The sequence below is a fragment of the Euprymna scolopes genome, chromosome 3 (genome assembly GCF_053919585.1).
Source record: "Euprymna scolopes isolate OS-2025 chromosome 3, ASM5391958v1, whole genome shotgun sequence".
NCBI lineage: Eukaryota > Metazoa > Mollusca > Cephalopoda > Sepiida > Sepiolidae > Euprymna > Euprymna scolopes.
Window position 1 is genome coordinate 218,966 of NC_136484.1, and position 24,096 is coordinate 243,061.

The 24,096-nt window shown below is 36.2% G+C and overlaps 1 protein-coding gene across 5 annotated transcripts in view; it reads right to left on the reverse strand.

Moving 5' to 3' along the window:
• The window catches only part of LOC145252671 (uncharacterized), a 70,646-nt gene that overhangs the window by 24,215 nt on the left and 22,335 nt on the right, over nucleotides 1–24,096 (reverse strand). The gene's annotated exons all lie outside the window — the stretch shown is intronic.

The following is a 24,096-nucleotide window of genomic DNA, read 5'->3' on the forward strand; positions in this document are numbered from 1 at the left end:
ATCCTTGATTATATTCACAAATAACTGTGATTCCTGAGGTTTTCTTGGTTGAAATGATGAGAAATGGGCATAAGTTTTTATTTCTAAGTTGATGTTCGCACAGCACAAGCTTCTTTCAAAAGCAATAATATAATTATACATCTCATTTATAAGCTGAGTTCTACCTTGAAGCAATAAATGTAAATGATTCAAATGAGTAACTATATCCATAATAAATGCTATTAGGGTTTGAGGTGGCAGCATAAAAATACATTTTTTTTATATTTCATGGCAGTGACATTATCTCGTTCATGTGAGGTTGTCAGCTGGGAACAAAAAGAAAAAATATGACAGCTGCTTAGGAAAGAAGCGAGTTGTGGAAAACAAAAAGCCTCTTAAGTACAACACCAAGAGTTAAGATGAGTTCCAACCTTTTTTCTTTCTTCTTCCTCTGCTTTGAGAAAGAGCCTACATTTTATCATGGGTGAAACACAAACACAACTTCAAATGTCTAAAGATAATAAACTGTAAATAAGGAAAAAATCTATAGACAATCTTTCAAATTATTTTGGCCGTTATGGTTTATACAAATCAGCAGTGATATGGTGAAGCCATTTACTGACAAGGGAGGTGTGGTTGCATGGCTGAAGAAACTGAGATTGGTAGTGAAACTTCAGAAGGTAGATGATGTGGCGGGCATGCTCTAATTGTATCTGGAAGAGGATGCATTGGATTTCTACTTAGAGATGGATGAAAGTGACCAACTAGATGATTAGAAGATAAAATCCTAGTTAAACAAGCATTCATGGATGGTGTGTTCACAGCCTATAGGAAGTTGACTATAGTTAGATGGGTCAGTGAGCAGGTGGACTTTTACGCAAACAACATCAGACGATTAGTCTCTTGGATGCATTCACAGCCAACACAGATGTTTGCACTGCTAAAATGTGCAAAATGGCACTAAAAACAGGATAACGTGTCACTGTTGGACCTCAGAAGAACGTATCTCCACGTAAGAGTCCACGAGACACCTAGGCCATACCAGTCTGTGGAAATCGATAGGAGGAGATACTGTTTCACATGTCTTAGGTTTGGATTGAATGTGGCTCCCCATTATAATGAAAGCCATCATCAGCAGGAAGCTGTGTATCATGCAATATCAGCCTACATCAACAATATCTTTGTTGATGAAGATGTCATACCCACATCTCAAGTCAAAAACCATTTGGCTCGATTTGGATTAGAATGTAAGGACCTGGAACAGCTGAGAAATGGCACACGCACATTGGAGTTGATGGTCTCATAAAAGCAGTGTCCTACATGGAAACGTGATCCCAGAAGTCCTTATTATCATCATAAAATGAACTGTATTCTTGTGCAGAAGATCTGTTAGGCAGCTCCCAGTATGTGCAAGTGATATGTTGGATGATCAAGAGGAGAGCTACTTTGATCACGAATGGTTGAGATAACAATGTGACAGACTCCTTACTCCAGCATATGATGTGTGAGATAATGAATTCAGTGAATCAGAATGATCCAACTGGTGCGTGGATGGCCAGAAACTAAAGGTATGGGTCGATGCCAACACCATAGCAATTGGAGTTGCATTGGAAATACATGGGACAGTAGTGGAGGATGCTTGTTGGTTGTGACCTGAAAATGATGCACAACATATGAATTTTTGACTGAACTGGATGCTGTGTTGAAGGGAGTTAACTTGACACTTCAGTGGAATACCAAGGTGTTGCATGTAAAGACAAACTCTGCATGTGTGTGCAACTAGGTATTGGACTAGCATTACAAGCGTATGCTGTATTTTTGTGGACATCCGCAATATTACATACCTAATGTGCTTCAACAAGTCCTATCTTTTTTATTTTTGGTCAATTTTTAAAAGAATTATATTGATGGAAAGAGAATAGAATAAGACTTCTAATGATGTTAATTTATTTTTCTTTTATGCATTCAATATTTTTATGCACCAAGTTAAAAATGAAAAAAACGGTAAAAATTGACGGCAGCAAAGTAGGGAACTGTTTTTTCAAATATAAATACTACTCATCTCAATAATGAATTTCAATTAAAATAATATATGTTTTTTCAATGTTTACATTTTATACATTACATTTGGATACATATGCGCGGGGTTAAATTTGATTGATATGGCTGAAATTTTACAAGCTATATAAACAAAGAAGTCCATCTCTACTGGTGTTTGATTTTTATTTTTATGACCACAGAAAGCAAAGTTACGACTGAGCAAAGTTGACGGAGAATATTTAAAAATTGGTCAGATAAGTCGGCATATATCATCCATTTTCATATAGATAATAGTTTCAGAGTTATTTTCATGTATAATATGTAAATATTTGATAATTATTAATTGTGCAGAAATTTCTTTAAAATGTTATCTTTTATAGAAATTAACAGAAAAACGGCTCACTAAGCGCTAATGCTAACTTAATGTGCTGAGCTGACTAAAGTATTCTCTTAAAAATAGAAAACTGTTTTTCTGCTTTCGTCTTACTAGACTAAGTCATTTTTTATTCTGAGTTTGTCAATTTAAAAAAATTATTTTCAAGTTTTTCAAATTTGATTTTCAAACAATATTATATTGAAACGGTTATTTATGCCATTTTTCGCGTTCGCTGTTTTTTTGTTTTTATTTTTCAGATTTTTTAAGTTTTAACATCATTCGTTTAGCATCACGTTTGTTTTTTTTGTTTTTTTTCATCATGTTCGCGTTTTCTTTTTTGCTTTTCCGTTTTTAAGAAATTTTAACATTGTTCATTTGTATCACATTCGTTTTTTGTTTTTTCTGATTTTTTTAAGAAGTTTTAACATTGTTTTTTTTTATATATAATTACTTCACTTATTCTTTTATTTTGATCCCGGCCCCCAACAACAACACACCTCTAAACACCCAGGCAATGCCTGGTATCCCCGCTAGTAACAAATAAAAGGTACTTGTGCACTTATGCTACAATGCTGAAATAATATTATTTAGAAACCCATTCTTAACATGGGGAAGGAAGGGTGTTTTGTTAACTATTCTGTACTTTCACCAACAGTTAAATAAAAAAGATATTGTGAAACTTGAATTTATTTTTAACTCATTGTCAAGACCATTTTTTCGAATCTGCAAAACAAACTTGTTTCCACTTGAACATTTTTCTTTAAAATGACTACCTTTAAAGGTTTCGGGTATGCTGAAAACGAATATCGCATTTAAATTTTCCGCAAATAAGGAGCTTTAAGAATATTAAGCAATATCATTTCTTACATTATTGGTGGTGGTCATCTAGGTATGCGCATTTGTGCATAGTTTCTTGGGGTTGCGCTTGCGCATACCAAGATGTCCACCAGCAACAACATAAGAAATGACAGTGCTTAATAATCGGAAAACTACTTATTTGCAGAAAATCTAAATGCGATATTCGTTTTCAGCATACCCTAAAACATAAAAGTAATCATTTTAAATGTTAAGGTGGAAACAAGGTAAAAAATTACTGCTTTATTTCTTTGTTTACATAATTGAATTTTCAGTAAAACAATAGAAATGACAAAAATTACCATCAACTGGTGAATATATAGTTGTCGCTTATCAGGATTCCTGGTACTGTTAAAGTTACATCGAGGATTCATGTAGAGTATGATTTATGGTTGCATCTCAGAAAATAAGGGTATATTTTGGGCCAGATAGAGAGGATTTACAAAATTGAAAATTGGACTGGTCCCAAAATGTATAAGTTCTGGTCGACTATGGGAATTTCCATCTTTTACAGAAATCCAAAATCTATATGAAAAATTTTCTTCGATTTATTTCTGAGATTAATTCATATCTACTCAATGTTTTTTTCTTTAAATGGAGTAGTAAATACCGGCCATGAATGCTCTTTAGGCATTCACTGGCTACACCCAAGATTAAGCACTCCTTTGGTGAGGAGGCAGGAAAATGCCTATTCTCAATAAAGCTACATTTAAATACCACTATAATACTTAGTTTTGTTCATAAATAAACACCCACTGTATGATACCATGCGCCAGTTTTAAAAAAATTGAAATTTGTACATCTGAATTTATAATTCATGGCTTATGGTAAAGAGATACATCAGATTTGACTGCATAATCAGAAAGAGCACACAATTTTAGGCGAGGATTACCTAACGCTCATTGACTGTGGCCCATCTAGGTTTGCGATATGGCAGCCGCTCTGCCGGCAAGATATGGCAGCAGTCATCCATCAGCTAAATGACATCTTCCTCAAACGTGCCCCCCCCCCAACAGAGATACTAACTGACAATGCCACTGCTTTCAACAGTGAACAATTCAGAAAGTTTGCCGATGGCTAGGGAGTACATCTACAGTTCCGATGTGCTTACATACCGAGCGGGAATGAGATTATTGAGCGGAACCACAAGACTATCAAAATTATCGCTGCCAAAACGTGCAGTGCGGTGTCTGAAGTAGTTTATTTATATGTGACCCCAAAGGATGCTGTATCACCCTCTACAGTGCTGGTCAACACATTGTACAGGCATAATGTTCGGGTGAAGGGCATAGAAACGAACCCAGTACCTGAGACAAAAGTAACTGAAGGGAGGCTGGATAAAGGGAATGTTGTCTGGATCAAGAATCCGCGCGGCAAATGTATGACTCAGTATGGACTTGGACGCATCACTGAAGTGATCAGCAAGCAAGCAGTGTGTGTCGATGGTGTGCCCCATCACATTAAGGACTTACGGCCGGCAACACAATCGTGGCTAGCCGGGAATAACGGGAGCGAGTCTGAATCCGAATCAGGGACCAGTGAGACATCGCTTTGGTTCACAGCAGCTCCCTCAGAAGGTGACTGATATCAATAGCCTCCCAGCGGAAGTGGTATTCTTCAACACTCAGTCTGCGGACGAGAGCTTAAGCGAAGAGATATGCATCGTTCGCCTTCGGAGAAGCACCCAGTGACGGTGATCACCACCCCATTGCCATTTCTGTGATCATGAGATCAGGAGGGAGTGTGATAGATATAGAGAGGACCTACCTCAGAAACAGGCGAGAATCTGTCTCAGCAGCAGGCTGAAAGATAAAAAAAAAAAAAAAAAAAAAAAAAAAAACGGGGCACAGATGGCAGCTGTTGTCTTTTAAAGCCTCCGGTCACGCGTAGATCTCGAGTGGTCTTGTGTGGTATATGCAAATTGGGTGTGCCCGAAACATTATAAAAGGCGAGTCGCTGGGAGGAGTAAGAGAAGTGTTTAAGACATGTGAATAGAGAACGTCGACATGTATCTCGTGTTGTGAACAATGAACTCTACTTGATTCAACCTGTGACTAGCAAACCTCTGCTTGATATTTTAGCCAAAAAGTTTTGTTGCTTTGCGTTAGACAAAGACTTCTGATACACACAAGAATATATATGTATAATGAATGTTCTAACTCCATACACATATATACAATGAGCTCATATCGCTAACAGACATTTCACTTCATGCATGATATATACATACACATGTGCACACAAACACACTTTGTATTATTCAATGCTTCTGTGTAAATAAATAATCCTTGTATATATGTAAATACGTAACCCTGTTTTAGCATACTTTATTTTAATGCTTCTTTAAATGTACTTTAGTTGTAATTATAATACCTGGATCTTTTGTGTCTTCATTTCTTGCCTAGAGGAGCAAGCGACTATAGCCTTTTTATTCCTCTACCTTACAAAAGCAGGCACTATTCGCCCACTACAAGGATAACTAATATGCTCCATCCTCAACAGAAGCACTGGCACTCGAACCTTGTACCCATCAAATACAAAAGTAATATAAAAATAAGAATGCAAATTCAGACTCTAATGGGGTTCAAAGTGGCAGCATAAAATCACATTTTCTTTGGTCTGTGACAATGACATTATCTCATTCAGGTAGATTTGTTGTTAGTCAAGAAGAGGATAAAAAGAAAAAATATGATAGTTCTTTGGCAAAAAAGTGAATGAGTTGTGGAAGACAAAAAGCTTTTTAGTACAAAACCGAGAGCTAAGAAGAGTCCTGATCTTTTTTCTTTCTTTGCTTTGAGAATAAGCCAATGTTTCGTTGTGGGCAAAATATGAACACAACTTCAAAATTGAAAGAATTTACATGACTAAAATAGGAATTAATTCCCAGATTAACCATTGCTCGATTACAAAAAAAAAAAAAAACAAAAAAAAAACACGAGAAAAAAACTATACACAATCTTTCATCATAATTTGATTAATTTTTAAGATCTTAGCACACAATGTCTTCTGATGGAAAATGCATTGCATTTTTACAAGTTTATGGGTAATACAAAGGCTTCAGGGGATCAACGTTGGAGGAATGAAATAGAAAACCAGCTCAGACAAAATTGTCCCTTTGAAACTGTCCCTGTCTAATTTCTGTGACCAATCAGTCAGACAAATTGCCTCTTAGTTTTTATTGTATGTTTTGAAGTGATGGGTTTTGATTATGTTTTTGTAGTCATAATATTCAAATTCAGTTGGTAACTCAGAAGATAACACCAGGCATTTTGTTGAATTCTAAAACTTTGTCCATCATGTTTTAAATAAACACCTTAGTAGACAGGCTCATGGGCTGGTCAAGATGCCTTTATGGGCCGAATCTGGCCCATAAAGACTGACCCTATAATTTAAATATAATGAAAATACAAGCTGTTTATTTATCATTCTAATTTATCACAGCTTTAATTAAAAGTAACATCTTTCTTTTATGATATAACACAGGAAATAAAAAGATTAAATCTGACATCTTGAAAGTATGATGAAAATCAATAAAAAATCATAAACCATTTAAATGTTCATGTATTTTGAGCTTAGTGAGAACATCATTAAAAATATATAACCTCAAAGAATATACTGACAAGGATGATTATTATAAATGATTTCAGTGTTTTATATCTCTTTTGTTTAGATTCTATTTGATATGTCCACAAAAGATATATATATCATTGAGGTAGCTGAGTGGGTCTTACTACAGTTTTGAACAATAATCTGGAAAGTTGCTGTACCGCACGAGTTTTGTAGTTGAAGCTGGTGTTCCTGGCATGAGGCTTGCATACCTTTCAACATTTCTTAGGTAGTTCTATCAGTTGGTATTTAATGCTTAATCAGCCAATCATAATATTGTAAGGAGCGAAAGACCTGAGTGTACTTATATTGTTATCAGCAGTTTGTAATCTGTTTGCAAAATTAATTCTCTTCTGTATATAAATCTATAAAAAAAAATTTACAGCATAAATTATTGCTAAACACTTTTTTTTTTCAATTTGCCTGTAATTTCATTGTGGGCAGTAATGCCCACAAGGCATGTGCTATTAACTTTGTAGATCCATCTTCGAATTTGTGAAGCAGTATATTACCCAATCCCTTATTACTAACATCTGCTGCTACAATGGTTTTCCTCTTCGGGTTGAAATGTGCTTCCGATAGGTTTGCTAACAAACGTTTTACTTTTTTAAAAGCTTGTTTGCATTCTTCTGACCACATACACTTTGTGCCTTTTCTTACCACCTTATTTAATGAAGCTTTCATATATAGTTTAGAGATATATATGCTATACTAACTTACTAATTTGAAGAAGGCAATATTATCAGGTGTAGGCATGGTCTTAATAGTGTTTTATTGTTGTGTATAACGGTACCAAATAAGTGTTATGTGCAACATGCATAGAATGTATGTATAATTCACTTAGTGTTTTTCGTGCATGCAAACTATATATACTTGCTGTTGTCAGTTTCTCTTTAGTGACACTTTGTTGAAATATGCCATGGTTCAAAGTAAGAATGACACTCAATCAAAACAACTGCGTTTTATTGACACTTAGTGTTATGGCTTACTGCTGTATCAGAGTGCGTATGAGTGCATATGAGAAAATCATCAGCAGCTGAAGGATAGCTGGCTAGTGAAAATATTAGTAGCAGCAGTCGTTAAAGCACATATGTGAATCAGTAAGTATGCATGAGCTTGTGTCACAAAAAGAGAAAAATACATCACATGGTCGAGCAAAGGAAGCAATCAGATGTTTTTTTGACTTATGTGCAACAAGAGAAAATGTGCTCTGCAGTCAAAAAAAACAAAAAGACTTTTGAAAGATAATCAAATGTGTTATTGTTGGAAGAACCATGAATAAATGCATTTCATTTGCACTTAAAAAACATGCTGAGTCAGATTTTTATATCTTTCCGAGATGGCTGTGCAAAAAATGTAACTTGATGCTCATATTTGCACCCAGTTGATGGAGACTTATGAATAATGTTTCAGCAAGTTCTTTTGTATTTAGGTACATTTAGTTTTCTCAAGAATAATTTTACTACATTTGTAAACGCTGTCTACGTACTCAATTCTGCAGGATTCATAAAATCACAGAAATTTGCATCATTCATTAAATTTCAAATCTGGGGTCCCTCAAAAATTCCATTTTTTAATTTCTCTATGATTAGGCCTGGAAATTTCATACAAATATATTGAAATAGTTGCCATCTTTCTTGATAGCCTTTTCAAACAGTTTCATGATGCCAAGCTTTATGTGAAGAGGAGGAAACACAATTTTGGAATGCTCCACCTAAGGAGAAGCCAGAACATTGAGAGAGCTAGGAATTGGTTCACTGCGCAGAGTCCAATCTCTTTATCAAGTGCTCTATTCTTGTGCTGTTATCCCACAAACACAAGAAGCAAGGAAATTTTGTGTAGCAACCTTGTAACCTGAGGAGAAACTCAACCATTTTCAAATTGACACATATGATCCATTAGTGTTGTTTGTATAAAATCTTTTCCAAAACCAATTTGATTTCATCATATTTTTCTTTGAGGGTCGTTGAATCACCTAGAGGAACTGATTCATATAAGTTGCCATTGTGAAGAACACATTTTAAACTTCTTTGGAAACTGTCTATAAAAAGATGTCAATCTTGAGAAGAATACTGTTTGACACCAAGCAGCCGCAACATAGTCGTAATATACTATGCTGTTTTCCTGAGTGAAATATGGTAAGAATTTAATTTGACACCAAGCTGTTGCAACATCATCGCAATATACTATGCTGTTTTCCTGAGTGAAATATGGCAAGAATTCAATATGGCATTTTCTATAGAAGGTTATGAGAGTTCCAGGCTGAAGTAGATTTTTTCTTTGAATCTTGAAGGTAAAAGTTCAGAAGATTCTTTGGAAAGGTTGAGATTTCTAGTTAGATCATTAAGTTCTCTTTGAGGCAAAAGCTGTTGTAGTGAAGAAGGAGGAAAATCAACACCTGAAACAATGGCTTCACTACTGTCAATGGACAAAAAAGAGGCTTGGTCTTCTTCAGAACTAGGCAATTCCAATTTAGACAAGCCTTTAAACACTGAAACAGAAATTTCATTGCAATGTGGAATTGGTCTAATTGCAGACTTGAGGTTTGGATAAAACAACAAATTCCTTTTCTACCTGTTGATTCCCTTCGTTTTGACTGCACAGAAATAGCAGTCATTGAAATGATTTTTGGGCTCAAGCCAGATCACTGAAATACCAAAGCAGAGTGACTTTCTATCCGTCTTTTTGTCCATTGTCAGAGATGCTCAACACATTGCTTGCATACAATATAGGGTGTCTATGCCTTATCTTGATCACTAAGCATTACTTTGAACTAAACAAGATAAGCACACTTCACAAAATTGATCCCTTTCCTGTTGGATTGCAACATATACTCCTGGCAAATATAGTAAAACACATTTGCATTGTTTAAACGCCACATAGTGGATGATGTATCCATACTTAATTTTTGCTCATAAATTTTGCAACAAAGTAAAATAATGAAGCTTAATTGTTTCCTGTCTGACTTATAAATGAATTCTTAACATTAAGAGAATAAACTTTACTTTGACCCAAAAATCAACAAAAAACATGCCAAAATCAGTAAGCCTATTTACTACTCAGCTACATACCTCATTGTATAACAAATTTCACTTTTTCTTTAAGGTTAGTGATGTCATAATCAATTAACATACATCACAATAACAACCTAAAATTGTAATTATGAAGCTAAAATTTATATAGAAACGCCTATGTACTATCGTCACACACACCTATGCTTTACAGTCAGATAACCTATTCTAAAATATAACGATTTTGAAGACTAGTACATAATCCACAGGTATACTTCTTTATTTTGATGGTTGTTTTTGTTTTATGGCATATTAACCCTTTTCAGATCATTTAATGCTGAATCCAGTGATTTTGAAGAAAAAGTTTTTAATAGAATATATTTTTTTCCCAAGTCAGTTTCTATTTAACCCATAGTTTGGACCCTAACAGGTACTACCACTCCGGGTCAGAGTGGACCTGGGAGCAATGCCAATTAAAAGGTGGCTCCACACTCCCCAAAGCCCGCAAGCTGGGGCCTCACCATCAGATATAGTTTAAGGTCATATTCAGGACCTATACTTTTTTTAAAGAGAAACAGTAAAAAAACTGAAAGAGAAAAATGACGGATATGAGAAAGTAAAGACAATAACAACAAATGAGCATAGGAAAATGAAGGAGTTAAAGAAATCGAAAAACTGAATAAGTTTATAAAGAAATGGAACGTGAAATGTTACATTGCATGACAAAGTAAACAAACTTATAAGAGACTGTTGATGCCAGGGATGAGAGCAGATAAAAAAGAAAGAGGCGTGCTGTGTCGTCAGTAGTTTCAAAAAAGAAGTAAAGACCAACCAGAAGAGAAAATTAGGAAGAACGTAACTTTTTAGTTAAAAATAACTTAGAGGGAGACAGTGGGTTCAAAACAGGAAGGCAGAACACCTAATTTTAATGTGAAAAAAGGTATAAAATAGCAAATATCTAAAAAAAAATTTTAAATGACCTGATGAGAAAAAAATTAATGATTTTTGGAATCAGCATCCCCAAATTAGTCTAAATCAATTTAGAAACCCTGGGCACCAAAAAATGTGTTGGCCAGTGTAACCATTGTTCCAATAATGGAAATTAAATTTCATAAGGAATGCAGTTTGTAATCTTCAGTTCCAACACAAAACACAGAAACAAAACAGATCAATCTTTGTCTAACAGAATAAAATGCATTTTTGTGTTCTTCAATTTCATAAACACATCTTTTTCTTTCCAAGAACATATATTTTTTTTCACAGTTTCATTAATATATATATATATATATATATATATATATACATATATTTTTTGCATTTTTATAGACATACATTTTCCATTTACTTGTCCTGTTTCAGGAGACACCCCAATGCATGATCACTGATCATCAACAGTAACTGCACCTTAATTATTAAAATTGACATCCGGTAAATGACACTTGATAGCACATGCATGCTTCTACTCAAGTTCATTTTCTATAATTTTTATCTTTTTTCACCATTTCACATACTCTGTTGAAATGGGAAGCTAACTCATTTATTGTCTGACGCAATGAAGAAGATTTTTTCTTTCGCAGGGTTTAACTACTTTACAGAACATAGTTCTCACTCATCTCAAGCATTTTATTTTTACATAAGAGTCATGTAGCAGAAACAAATAGAACTCTTTTCTTGTGCGTCAGTGCCTCCCCTGACTGTGTGATATGGCACATACTGACCAATCAGAGGCATAGCGCAGGGATCTTCCTTACCCCCTTAAGGAACTATAACTGCTTCTGTCCTGGACAAGAAAAACTCTTCCTTTTTCCAGCGAGACGTCAAAGAGAGTGGACCTGTTTCTTCAATCTCTCTCTCTCTCTGCCTACATTGGTATCGATGATCCCCACTTGGGAATAACTACCAGGCAAAGGCAGACGAGTTCTATCCCAGCTATATCTAAATGGCATCTTGCCTTACTTCAATAAACCTTTTCCTTGCAAGTTTTACAAAGTCGTTTGTTCGTTTATTCAGTAGCTTGTGTTGAAATATTTACTTTATTAGGGAGTGCCCGAAAAGCACGAACTCAACTCCCTAAAGTCACCACTTACCAAGACCAAGAGGCCACTCGAGGATAAGGGTTATTGAGTGTACAGTAGTTGATGGGATAATATTGTAGTAATCGTTAGTAGTGAAAATTTGATAAATTCGATCACTTAAGGTGATAGTTCATAAAGAATTTATTTATGATGGACTTGAAGATTACCAAATTGTAGTCAGCTGAAAAGCAGGCAAATAAAAGAGAGTACCACAGGCATGCAGTTCTAAGAAAGAAACTTTGTCCATGGAATATACGTTTAGGTTTAGGCGCAGATAAAGAGTGGGAGAAATTATTGAGTGGTTTCAGCTAGCAAGTTTGGCAAGAGGGGGAGACCATAGATTGGAGCTCAGCCAAGCACTTGCTATGAAAATAACGATAAAGTAGAGACAAACTCGCAACATCTCTTCTATGAGAAAGAGGTTGCAGGGAAGAGAAAAGGACATCCCCCAAGAGACTACGAAGTCTATTTTGAACTCTATCAAGGCAGGATAAGTCCTTTCTAGCAGCTCCTGCCCAGATGTGGCAACAGTACTCCATCCTTGGATGCACCTTGCTTTTATATAGATAGAGAATTGCATCAGCAGTGAGATATCTGCTGGAGCGGTAAACTAATCCCAATATTTTCCCAGCGACCATGGCAACGGATTTAATGTACGTGTTCCATTTCAGATCAGAAGTAAAGATCAAGCCCAGAAGCTTATCAAAACATTGAGCCTCCCCAAGATGAGAGCCATTCATTTCAATTGATGCCAGATGGGGATAGAACATTGAGGATGTAAAGATAGAAGCTTGGTTTTAGATGCATTAAAAGTAACCAGCCACTTCTTTCCCCATTGTACCATGTCCTCAAGATCAGAAGAGAGAGAATCAGAGAGAACTTGGTCGCTAACAGCCTTTGATGTGTTGCCATAGATGGTAGTGTCATCAGCATAAATGTATATGAATGATCTAAGGATATAATTTGGAAGATCATTGATGTAGATCAGGAAAAGAGTTGGCTCAGAATAGACCCTTGCAACAGCATCAATATTGTGAGCTTCTGATTTCTGCCCATCAACCACAACTGTTATTAACCTATCAGAGAGAAATGATTTAATAATTGAGAAGATATTTCCAGCTATAGTATAGCTGGAGATCTTACGAAGTAGACCTTTATGCCATACCCTATCAAAGGCCTTTGATATGTCAAGAGCAATTGCCCTAGAAAGGAAGCCTCCATCAAGAGATTCACTAATCCTATGAGATATAACCGTTAGCACATCTGCTGTAGATCTAGCAGAATGGAAACCATTATTTTTGCTAACATGGTTGACTACTACTCTATTTAACACAGATTCCAGCAACTTACTCATGGTGTACAGGAAACTTATTGGTCTGTACTGAATGGAAGATGACTGATCACCTGAATTCTTAAATACAGGGCATACTGATGAGGTTTTCCAGAGTCTTGGAAAACAATTCTCATTAAGACAACGCTTAAACAGCTTTGTAAGTATGGGAGCTAGTTCTGGTTGAAAATTTTTCAACACTATAATTGGAATGCCATCAGGGCCAGCTGCTTTACTGGAATCAAGGTTTTTGATTAGCTTGGCAACATCATGCACAAATATTTGTATGTTGCATAGCGTGTTTTCTGATACAGGAGGAAATACAGGTAGGTTGATGGCCTTGGTCACATAGGATAGAATTAGCTGTAAAGTTCTTGGCAAAGATTTTGGCTTTGTCTGATGCTGACAAGATTACCTCAGGTCCATTGATGATGGCTGGGATAGAGCACACGCTTCTGTTCAGGACCCTGTTTGCTATTTGCCAAAACTGGTGGGAACCAAGCCGCTGCTCAGTTACATTGGACTTGACGGACTGCGCATACAACTTTCTTGCATTCTTTATTACTCTTTTAAAGTGGTGGCTGGCAGTCCTGAAAGCAGTTTTAGTTTCAGTACATCTATTGGAAGCAATGGAAAAAGTGATTTCTGTGTGCAATAGCAGCAGCCTATTCTGGAGAGAATAATGGTTGCTTGATAGGGTTTTACTGAAATTTTTTGGAGGTTATGAATCGGTCTATAACTACAATTAAGCATTTTTCTTTCTATTCTTTACTTCCCACAATCTCAGTGCTATTCTTATTTATAACTGTTTTGACCCTACTTCTATCTTCAAGACCTTAAAATGCCACAAATACAGGACTACTTGTGTCTATGCTGTAGAATGTCCTGACATCATACTATGTGCCACCATCTTATGCTCCATGAACGTTATATTAGAGTCTACTTCTGAATTTTCACATTGATGTCGACACTTCTGCATTAGCAAATCAGCCTGTTCTGTGACCAATTCACTGTTAGAATCACTAGATTCACTTAGAGTGACCAATGTAATTTTCCTTAACAGCCTCTCTGTAGTAGGGATATCCCATTCCTTAATGTACACTGCCCAGAGATGTTCAGCATGCACCTTTGTTACAGAGTCCATTAATTGATCTCTAATTCTATAAGAGACAGGTTTAGTGTTCTCTACCACTACAGAGTACAGCTTCCAGTGCGCATGTAATTTCCCCAGCATCTGATGGATTTTCTCAAACTAAATCAATCTTAATTTTATGGTCTTTGTTTTGCTATTATCTATAATCTTTATCCTAGTCTTTCTAATATTGTTCCTAATTTAGCACGGAATACATTTACCTATGTATTTGTTCATAATTAAATAAACACAGCCAGAAATATTTTTATTTAATTGAAACATTTTTTCCATGCCCTTGTGACAACTGTCATGATATTGAACTAGCACTCTTTTCCTAAGCTGCAATGGTAGATAGTCTAATTAATGGTTCATCATCGGCTTGCGACAAGTAATAGACTAGTTTGTCAATTACCATGTACCTCCTTTGTTCTATTTTGGGCACGCTACAATTAAAATCTTCAAATCTAAAATTTCCCTATAAGCTTCTGGTTCCCTAATTAAATATATACCTGATAAATTAGGTTGTTCGTGCATTACTGATAAGTCCTCTTCATTCTTATATGATGCAAACTATCTCACCGCTAAGAGATTTGAGTCTATTGCATTTACTAAAGAATTTACTGGTGGATCATCATTGTCCTTACTCAAATCCACAGAGCATGATAAGAGATCTACACAAACATTATCCTTACCTTTCAGATATTGTATGGTGCAATTATAGCCAGCCATATTTAAAATCCACATCTGTATCTTTTTATTTTGTATGAGCGAGTTCAGTTGGTGTTCTAGGGGTCTATAATCTGTATAGATGAATGTTGCACTATGCAAGTAATGCTTTAATTTATGGAGGACATAGTGTATCGCATATGCTTCCTTCTCTATGGTCAACCATCTTGTCAGCATATCACTCAGCTTGTAGGATAAAAAGTAAATTGGTTTTTCTACTTCTTCACCTATCCTCTGATCATAGACTATTTATTACAAACATGCCCCAATCAAATAATCAGGGGCATCTATATACAGTCTATAGCCCTTAACTGGATCAGGATAAGTCAGTATTACCATATGTGAGAGCTTTATTTTTAGGCTACCAAATACAAGTTGACAGGCATTGTCCCATTGAAAACACGTTTCCTTTGGCTCAATGACGTCGTAAAGTTTTTTATAAACCATTGATAGTATGGAGTCATAAAAATGAAAACCCTCACATGTCTCACAGTGGTTAGAGTCAAAATCGATTTTAAAGATTTGACTTTGTCCAAGTCTGGCTTTACACCCCTTTAACTAACTTTGAACCCCAGATACTGAATTCCTTTTTTAAAGAACTGCACTTCATAGCTTTTAACCTGAGATTGTTTGCAAAAAGTACTTAGTATGTTATTGCTGTGGTTCAGTCTAAGGAGTCACAATTATAAGGTGAAAGAGTCCTGGGGTTCACTGCAAGCGGTTAAACTTTTTTTTTTGTTACATGGTAGTCACCACTTATCAAGGCCCGGAAGCCACTCGGGGATAAAGGTTATTGTGTGTACAGTAATCAATAGTATTGGAGATTTGATAAAGTGTCTTCCTTAAGGGGGCGTTTAATCAGGAATTTGTTTATGTTGGACTTGAAGACATCCAGGTTGTAGTCAGGTAGGAAACAGGCAAACGGAAGGGAGTCCCACAGGCGTGCACTTCTAAGAAAGAATTTTGTTCATGGAATCTACATTTTGATTTTGACACAGATAAAGAGGGGAGAAAATTATTGACAGTGGTTTCAGCTAGACAGGTGTTTATCGTGAAAGATTAGTGTGGGGGGGACCAGAGATTGGAGCTCAGACGAGCACTAGCAATGGAAGTAACAATAAAACAAAGACAGGCTCGCAACGTCTCTTGTGGGAGAGAGGTTGCAGGGAAAAGAACAGGTCATCCCGCACTAACCCACGAAGTCTATTTTGTACACTGTCAGGGCAGGATAGGGTGTTTTTAGAAGCTCCTGCCCATATGTGGCAGCAGTACTCCATCTTTGGACGTACTTGGCTTTTATATAGATAGAAAATTGCATCAGCAGTGAGATATCTTCTGGAGCTACAAGTGTACTCTCTGCTTGAAGGTAGAATTATATAAGCCAGATGAATCCATATTGTCCCTGAATATAGGGATGTTAACTACCCCAGATACCCCATCTCTGAAGATTTATTTCCCTGAAATATTGCTAAAGTTTTTCTTTCTCAGGTTGACCTCCAAGGAGTCCATCAGTTTCCTTTTTCTGTTGGACCGAGGCATTTCAGTACTTGTTTGAGGTAGTTTCAGGTCAAACACGTCATACAGTAGGTCCAACATTTCTTCTTCTGGCGGAGTTTCACTATACTGGTCTGAAGTGCATTTGTGTATCTGGTATGTTTCTTATGCGTGACATGTGGTCTTTCCACCATGTAGATCATATGGCATGGCTGATCCTGTTCTTGATCATTCCCTGTTCCCAGAAAGTCTTATTATCCTTGTGCATCGGGAAGAATATTTTTTCTCCCGGCATGTATTTCTTTGTCGGAAGTTATCTTTGCAAGCTTTACCTGTTTTGGCAATAATTTGTCAAAGACTCACTGTATTTTTCTAATGAACATCATTTCTGCTGGAGACATCTGGGATGGTGTATTCTTGTTAGGAGTTATGTGGTACACCTGAAGAAATTGTTGCAAGGCTTTGTCAGATGGGGTGTCCTTTGCCTTTTTCAAAGCCCTCTTCTTTTGGCCTGTCTGTTTGATCAGGAGTGGTATGTCGGAGTTGTGATGTGGTCCACTTGGAAGTCCTCCATGAACTTATTAAAATCCCTGGATGTAAACTGAATGCCATTATCTAGCACTAAGCAGTCACCCACTCCAAACCAGACAAATAACTCAGAAAGAGTTTTTATAGTGAAGTCAGTAATCAGGCTTTTACACCTAATGACCTCTGGCTACTTGGAGAAACTATCCACTACTATGAGTTAGTAGTGTCCATCAAGTGGTTCCACCTAGTCCACGTGTATCCGTGACAACAGGTGTCCGCTTTGGGCCATGGGCTAAATTGAATTAATAGAGCTTTAGCAGCTTGTGCACATCCTCTGAACGCTTTTACCTTTTCTTCAATATCTTCACCCATGTTTCTCCAATACACATGTGAACGCATTAAACTTTTCATTCTGGTGGTGTCCAGGTGTCCTGTGTGAAAATCCTTTAAGATGTTCTTTTGAAGGGTCACAAGAACAATTACTCTCTCCCGATATAGTAATACCTGGTTGCATGTTGAAAAAACCTCTGCTACTTGTTCATTAGTTTGCAGTTTTTCCTAGGTTTCTCTTATAAAGCTGTCGCTTTTGGCTTCTTTCCTTATATTGTCCAGGGTAACAAGGAGTTCTTTCAGTGTTGAATAGGATTGAACTGCAATCTCTCTCTGATCATAGTGATGTGATCACAGTCTTCTAGTGGTTTCCCACTCCTTGGTATTAACCAGGATAGGCTGTCTGTGTTCTAACTCCTTTGACGGAAGGAACTCCATATCAAAGTTGTAATTCAATAGCATTATTCCCCATCTTTGGTGCCTGTTTACCTTAAGTGTAGGCAACCCTTTCTGTTTGTAATTTGAAGTGTTGTCCATGGACATACCTGTGGAATTTTGCTACCACAAAAATGATACTCAATGTGTGCATATTGGGAATGAAGGATTGGTAGTAGTTTGCTAAGCCTAAAAAACTTCGCAATGTTGTTATATTGTGTGGCTCAGGCATATTTTTTTTTTTGCTATAGACCTTTCTGGTTTGGGCCATCACCCATTTTTGTCTATTATCTGCCCTAAGTACTTGTTTTTGTCAAGGAAAATGCACATTTAGTGTCTTTAACAGTGAAGCTGTACTCATTTATTCTTTTGAATACCTGAAAAACGTGTTTTCTATGTTGTTCTATAGTTCTGCTTTTCACTAGAATATAGTCCAAGTATCCGATGGAAAAAATCAAGATTGCTCAACATCGAATTTAATTATCTATTGAAAGATAGCTGGTGTGACTTTGATTCCAAAAGCTAACCTACAGAATTTAAATAGTCCCTTGTGAGTGGAAATACACAAAAGTTTTGAGCTTTCTTCTTCAATGGGAATCTGTAAGTACGTTTCACTCAGATCTATTTTTCAGAATATTTTCCCTCCATTTAGCTTAGTAAACACTTTCTCAGGGCTGGGTAGCGAATAATGATGATTCCTTAGTGCTGCATCCAACCCAGTAGAGAAATCTGCACACTCTTATATCCTTAGATTTTTTCTTTACATAACGGTGGAGGTGGCCCATTCGCTGTAGTTGACTGTGGTCAAAATTCCTGTCCTGACGAGTCTGTCCAGTTCTTCATTGATCTTTTGCACATTTTTTTTAATCTATTTTTGTACAGTAGCCTAGTTTATCCAAAAATAAATTTGGAGAATAACTCTTTCAGGTCTTTCTTTAGTTTTTCAGCTTTGGCTGTAAGGTTATCCATTTTTTGACAACCAGTCCATACAAAAAAGATTATTCGTGTTTCTTAACACAAACATCTTGAGTTTCAATCCCTTTCCCTTCAATGTTACATTAGTAGTAACCTTGCCTTCGAATCTTATTTTCTCTCCAGTTACTGAATGAGCAACTCTTAGTTATCATCCTCGGTTTTTCCAATTTTGTACCAAGTATGGTGGTTTATAATGGACAAATCCAAACCACTGTCGAGTTGAAGTCTAACATCCTTGTCCCTGATTTTTACCCTAATGTACTTCCATACATTTTCGTCCTCAGTTTGAATCCACGTAACTTTTATGGGATCCTTTCAGCCTTCAATTTGAGGTTTTGTGTTTGTTGTATCTGCAAAGATTACATTTCTGAAACCGGTATGGACAATCGTTCTGTTGGTGAAGTTCTCCAAATCGTTTGCATGAGTAATGGGGGCAAATCCAGCTTCTTTTGAGATTTTTCTAGAATGTTTGGCTTTCGCTTGACTGTTAGGATGGTAAGATTTTTTGTTACTTTGTACCTTTCTAATGTGTGCTACTCCTGACTCTTCAATATATTTAGAGTCTTGCTTCTCCGAGATCTTTTGGAATTTCTCTGCCAATTGTTGAAGGGTTATGTTTGGCTCCCTAGTGCCCAGTGTCTGAGTTCAGCGTCCTTGGTAGACACCAAACTGTGAATAAAAATCAGGACCTTAAAGATGTTGGCAGTCAATGAGAATAGTCTGAAGTCGTCACAGTATCTATTTACGACTGAAGCAAATGTGGTGCAATCTTGGCCTTCTTTGTGGGTCAGGTTGATATATTTTCATCTATTATGAAATAAGCTGGTTTTGGGACAGTATAATTCTATCAAAGATTTCACTGCCTTGTTGAAGGATAATTTGCTCGTCTGTTTCAGGATGATGTAGTCCATGAACTTTTTGTAATAAAAGATGAACCTTCATTTGCTTGCTCAATGACTTGCAATCTATCCTGAAGAAATCATCAAATGTCCGAAAATAGGCTTCAAAGTCAAATGTTCTTTAGAAATGTAGTAAAATGTTTCTAATGCTAAACTAGATTGCGTTTAGAAAAAAATTCTAGTATAACTCATTGCTGTCTTTATTTGCTATTACTAGAGTTAGTAGTTCCAATTTTTCCTCTGCCCTGCATCTGCATTCCCAGTATTTTTTTGTTGAATTCCTTTCTCTCCTTTTCTTTGTTTCTTTCCATTTCTTACTGTCTATTTAACTCCTTCTGCAGCTTACTCTGCTTTTCTTCGACAAACTTCACATACATGTAGTTTAACAGAAAGAATGTCCAATTTTCCGCAGAAAACATGGTTGATTAAGATTTTAACTCTCAAGGAAAAAACATGAATAATTCTGAGTCCAGAAATATTTGGAATAAAAATGAATTGAAATCCCTTTTCATAATGAAAATCCAGTTGAGTATTCGAGTTGTCCCAAATTCTCATAATGGAGTGAATGCTGCTTCAATCCTTCATAGGGCTAATATACTTTTTTTCTTTCTTTTCTCATTGTTTTATCACGAACAAAAGTCATACAGATTATCGACAAAGAATTTTTAAGGTCACAGTTATTAAATTTTTTTTTACTCATGGTTTTTGAAAAAGTAACTTTTCCAAAGTAGTTTTTTGTCTTGTCAATCTTTTTATTTTCAAAGAAATTGGAATAATATGAGTTTGTGTAATAAAAGTTAGTCGTTTATCTAAAAGAGATTCTTGTGGGTCCTTTTTCAAAATCCTTTCAGTGCCAATGTTGTGGTCTGGTTTAAGGGGGGCACAATTATAAGGTGAAAGAGTCCTGGAGTTCACTGTGAGTAGTTGAACTACAAGTGTACTCTCTGCTTGAAAGTAGAAATATCTAGCATCACATAAGCCAGACAGATCCATATTGTCCACGGATATAGAGGTGTTAACTACCCTAGAACACTTATCTATATACTTTTAATGGTTTCCCATTGTATTGGAGAATATTAGTATATCATCAAAATCCAGTAACACAAACTCTTCTGCCCTTGTAAAACTATGAACATCAATTCTTGGAAGACCCCAGAGGCATTTGCAAATCTTTACTGCATCACATTAAAGCGAAATAAACCACAGTGGCAGGTAAACACAGTTTTCTCTTTAATGTTCTTACTCAGTTAAACCTGCAAGTAACCTGACTTTAAATCTAATTCTGAGAAGTATTTTGCTGACCCAAAAGAAGCTAATATATTGTCAATAACCAGTAACGCTTGGGCATACTTTTTCACGATTTCATTTAATGCCCTTAAATGTACACAGAATCTCCTACAACCATCCTCCTTTTCCACTAATACTATAGGAAAACTCCATGGGCTGCTTGATTTCTCAATTGCTCCAGACTGCATCATTCCGTCAACTGGCATCTCCGTATGAGCTTGTTGGGATCGTGTATATCGATTGGTAAAGAAATAACGTGTTCAATAACTTTGACTGTAATTAATTATAACCAAATACCAAGTTACAAAAAGTATACAAGAAATATTTATTCATATAAGCAAGATAACATGAAAACATTTGTAGGTGTACACAAACAGATGAAGATAAACTGCAAGTTTCATTGTGTTTAAACTTTATAAAAGTTCAATAGTGTTACAGGATAAGGGCTGTCCCCTTTTCATGTAAGTAAAAAAAAAGGGAATTAGTTAAATGTAAATATGAAATAGGATAAGCAAGGATTCGAACTTGCGAAGCTAGACTTGGAATTGAGAATTCCAATCATAAGTTAAAATAAATACAGAATGTTATTGAAAATAAGAAATGTGGAATTGCCAATGTTTAGCTCACACAAAATAGATATATGTTTATTGAAAAAGGAATGTAATGGTGAATTTTGTTTCTGTTATAAAAATGAAAATTAAAATAGGGAATTTAAAAATGGACAATGGAAAATGTTATTTGCAAAGTGGGTTACGAAAATTATGTTAGAGGGTCGGCTTTGTAAGAAACGTGAATAACAATGCATGCTTAAACACGGAGGCATGTCATGCCATGTGTTCTGAGAGGCATGCGCTTGGTCATGCAGTGACGTCATGAGTTATGAAGTTAGATAAGTCAGAATGAGAATCAGTCAGTTAGGAGAAGCCAGAGAAGGGAGTCAGATCAGAGAAGCAGAGGAGATCAGACTGATTCTCCGTTAGAGTCAAGGCTCCCTCTGGAAGCGAGAGGGTTTAGAGATAACCATGTAACAACTTTGAATCCCTGAAATACAGAATCATTTCCGACCGGTCGAAGAATAAATGATCATCATGTTTTTTATAACTGTCGTCTTTCTGTGTTCATCATTACAATGAGAAAGGTAACGTGTTTATATTATATGTAAAACTGTTGAACGTAAATGTCAAACACACTCTCGGTCTATCTATCAAGATATTCAAAAATCTCTTCTAGTTGAATTACAGGCTAGGCTCTCTTGTAGTAACATGTACACTGTCTATTATATATATATATATATATATATATACAGAACTGTCTCTCTTTATGTATACCCTGTTTATGTCTCCAATATGCTATCTCCACAAACATGAACATCCTAAGACAATATGAACACTCACAATGAATATATATAATATCTAGCATCTCAAAACATGATCACACACATGAACCTCTAAGACACTACTAAGACGAACATAACAACAACAACAACAACAATATAATACATACGTCATCTTCTAAAATATAACCCCTATATAACAATAGTATCGTTGAATTTTATGAATAATTGATTGTTTTTGGTAAGAGATTATGTTTGATTGTTTTTGGTGGGTATTAAAGTCCATGAAGGATCAATCGCCTTACCTCACAAGTCTGTTTGCTGCTCTCCGAGTGCATGCTTATGAAACGTGTGGGTTTATACATGTACACTGCTTGGTGCCAAGCAAAAGAGAGAAAGAAGAGAAAGAAAACAGAAGGCTATGTCAGAGGTCACAGGAAATGCATGCGTATCATTAAACCATGTCATGCTTGCGCATGCCCCACTCCATGTGTATGTGTGCTACTGCATACAGTTCGTTCTGTGTCTGTGTGTTTGATCTAGACAAAGCGAATATTGTAGGTGTAAATGGCTCACTATAAGCTCATGCATCCCAGTATCAATGTGCATCTCTACTATATTGGTTCTGCCAATGTCATTATCTTCCGAAATAAACAAATCCGTCTTCTGCTTCAGTAACCTATCAATTTCTAACTTGAATTCTTCATGTCCCTTTTTCTCTTTCAAGTTTTCATCAGAAATCTTGCTATTGTGTTTATCGGGCATGGTAATCTCAGTAATGCTATCAGCCATATTACATCTAGCTAATTGATAGCCCTTTTGTAAGCTGACCATTTGATTGGGTGCTATATATTATGTGCACTAGAACCCTACATGACTTATTAATTTTTACTGCTGCATTAGGCATTGATATTGCTAACATATCCACTGCTAAGTTGTTCTATCTTGTATTCCATTCCTTCATCATCCCTAGATGAGCTCGTAATTAAAGGATACTCTTAGTTAACTTCCAAATCTGACCTCCAAGATCGCTATGGGCATGGAATATGTGCCTATACTTATGACTTCACTCAGATTGTTCACGAACCCACCCGTGTGCCCAACACTGACCGTCAGAATACAAGTCTCCTAGACATTTTTCTCACAACTTGCCTGAACTATGTTCAGTTTCCATTCCGTCTCCACTTGGATCTTTGGACCACTCTGTTGTATCAATTAAGATAAAAATGAAATGTAATAAGTCCTCAGACATACCTCTCCATCGTACAGTATATAGATACTCTACGGCTGACTAGGATAGCTTCCGTACATTTATATCAGATCTATCTCTGCGTTCCATGTTTAAAAAGGATGTGTCCTCTATAGTATCAGACCTGATGGAATGGTTAATTGTAGGAATAGACAGTTTCATACCCTCAAAAAAGTTCCAGCAGAAACCTAAAAGCCAACCATGGTTCTCTCCAGAATGTGCTGCTGCCATTGTGCATAGAAATCACTTTTTCCATTGCTTAAAACATAATAGATGTACTAAGACTAAAGCTGCTTTCAGGACTGACCAGCAACCACTGTAAAAAAGTAATAAAGCACACAAGAGAGTTGTATGCTCAGTCTGTCAAGTCCAAAGTAGCTGAGCAGCGGCTTGGTTCCAACTAATTTTGGCAAATAGCAAACAGGGTCCTGAACAG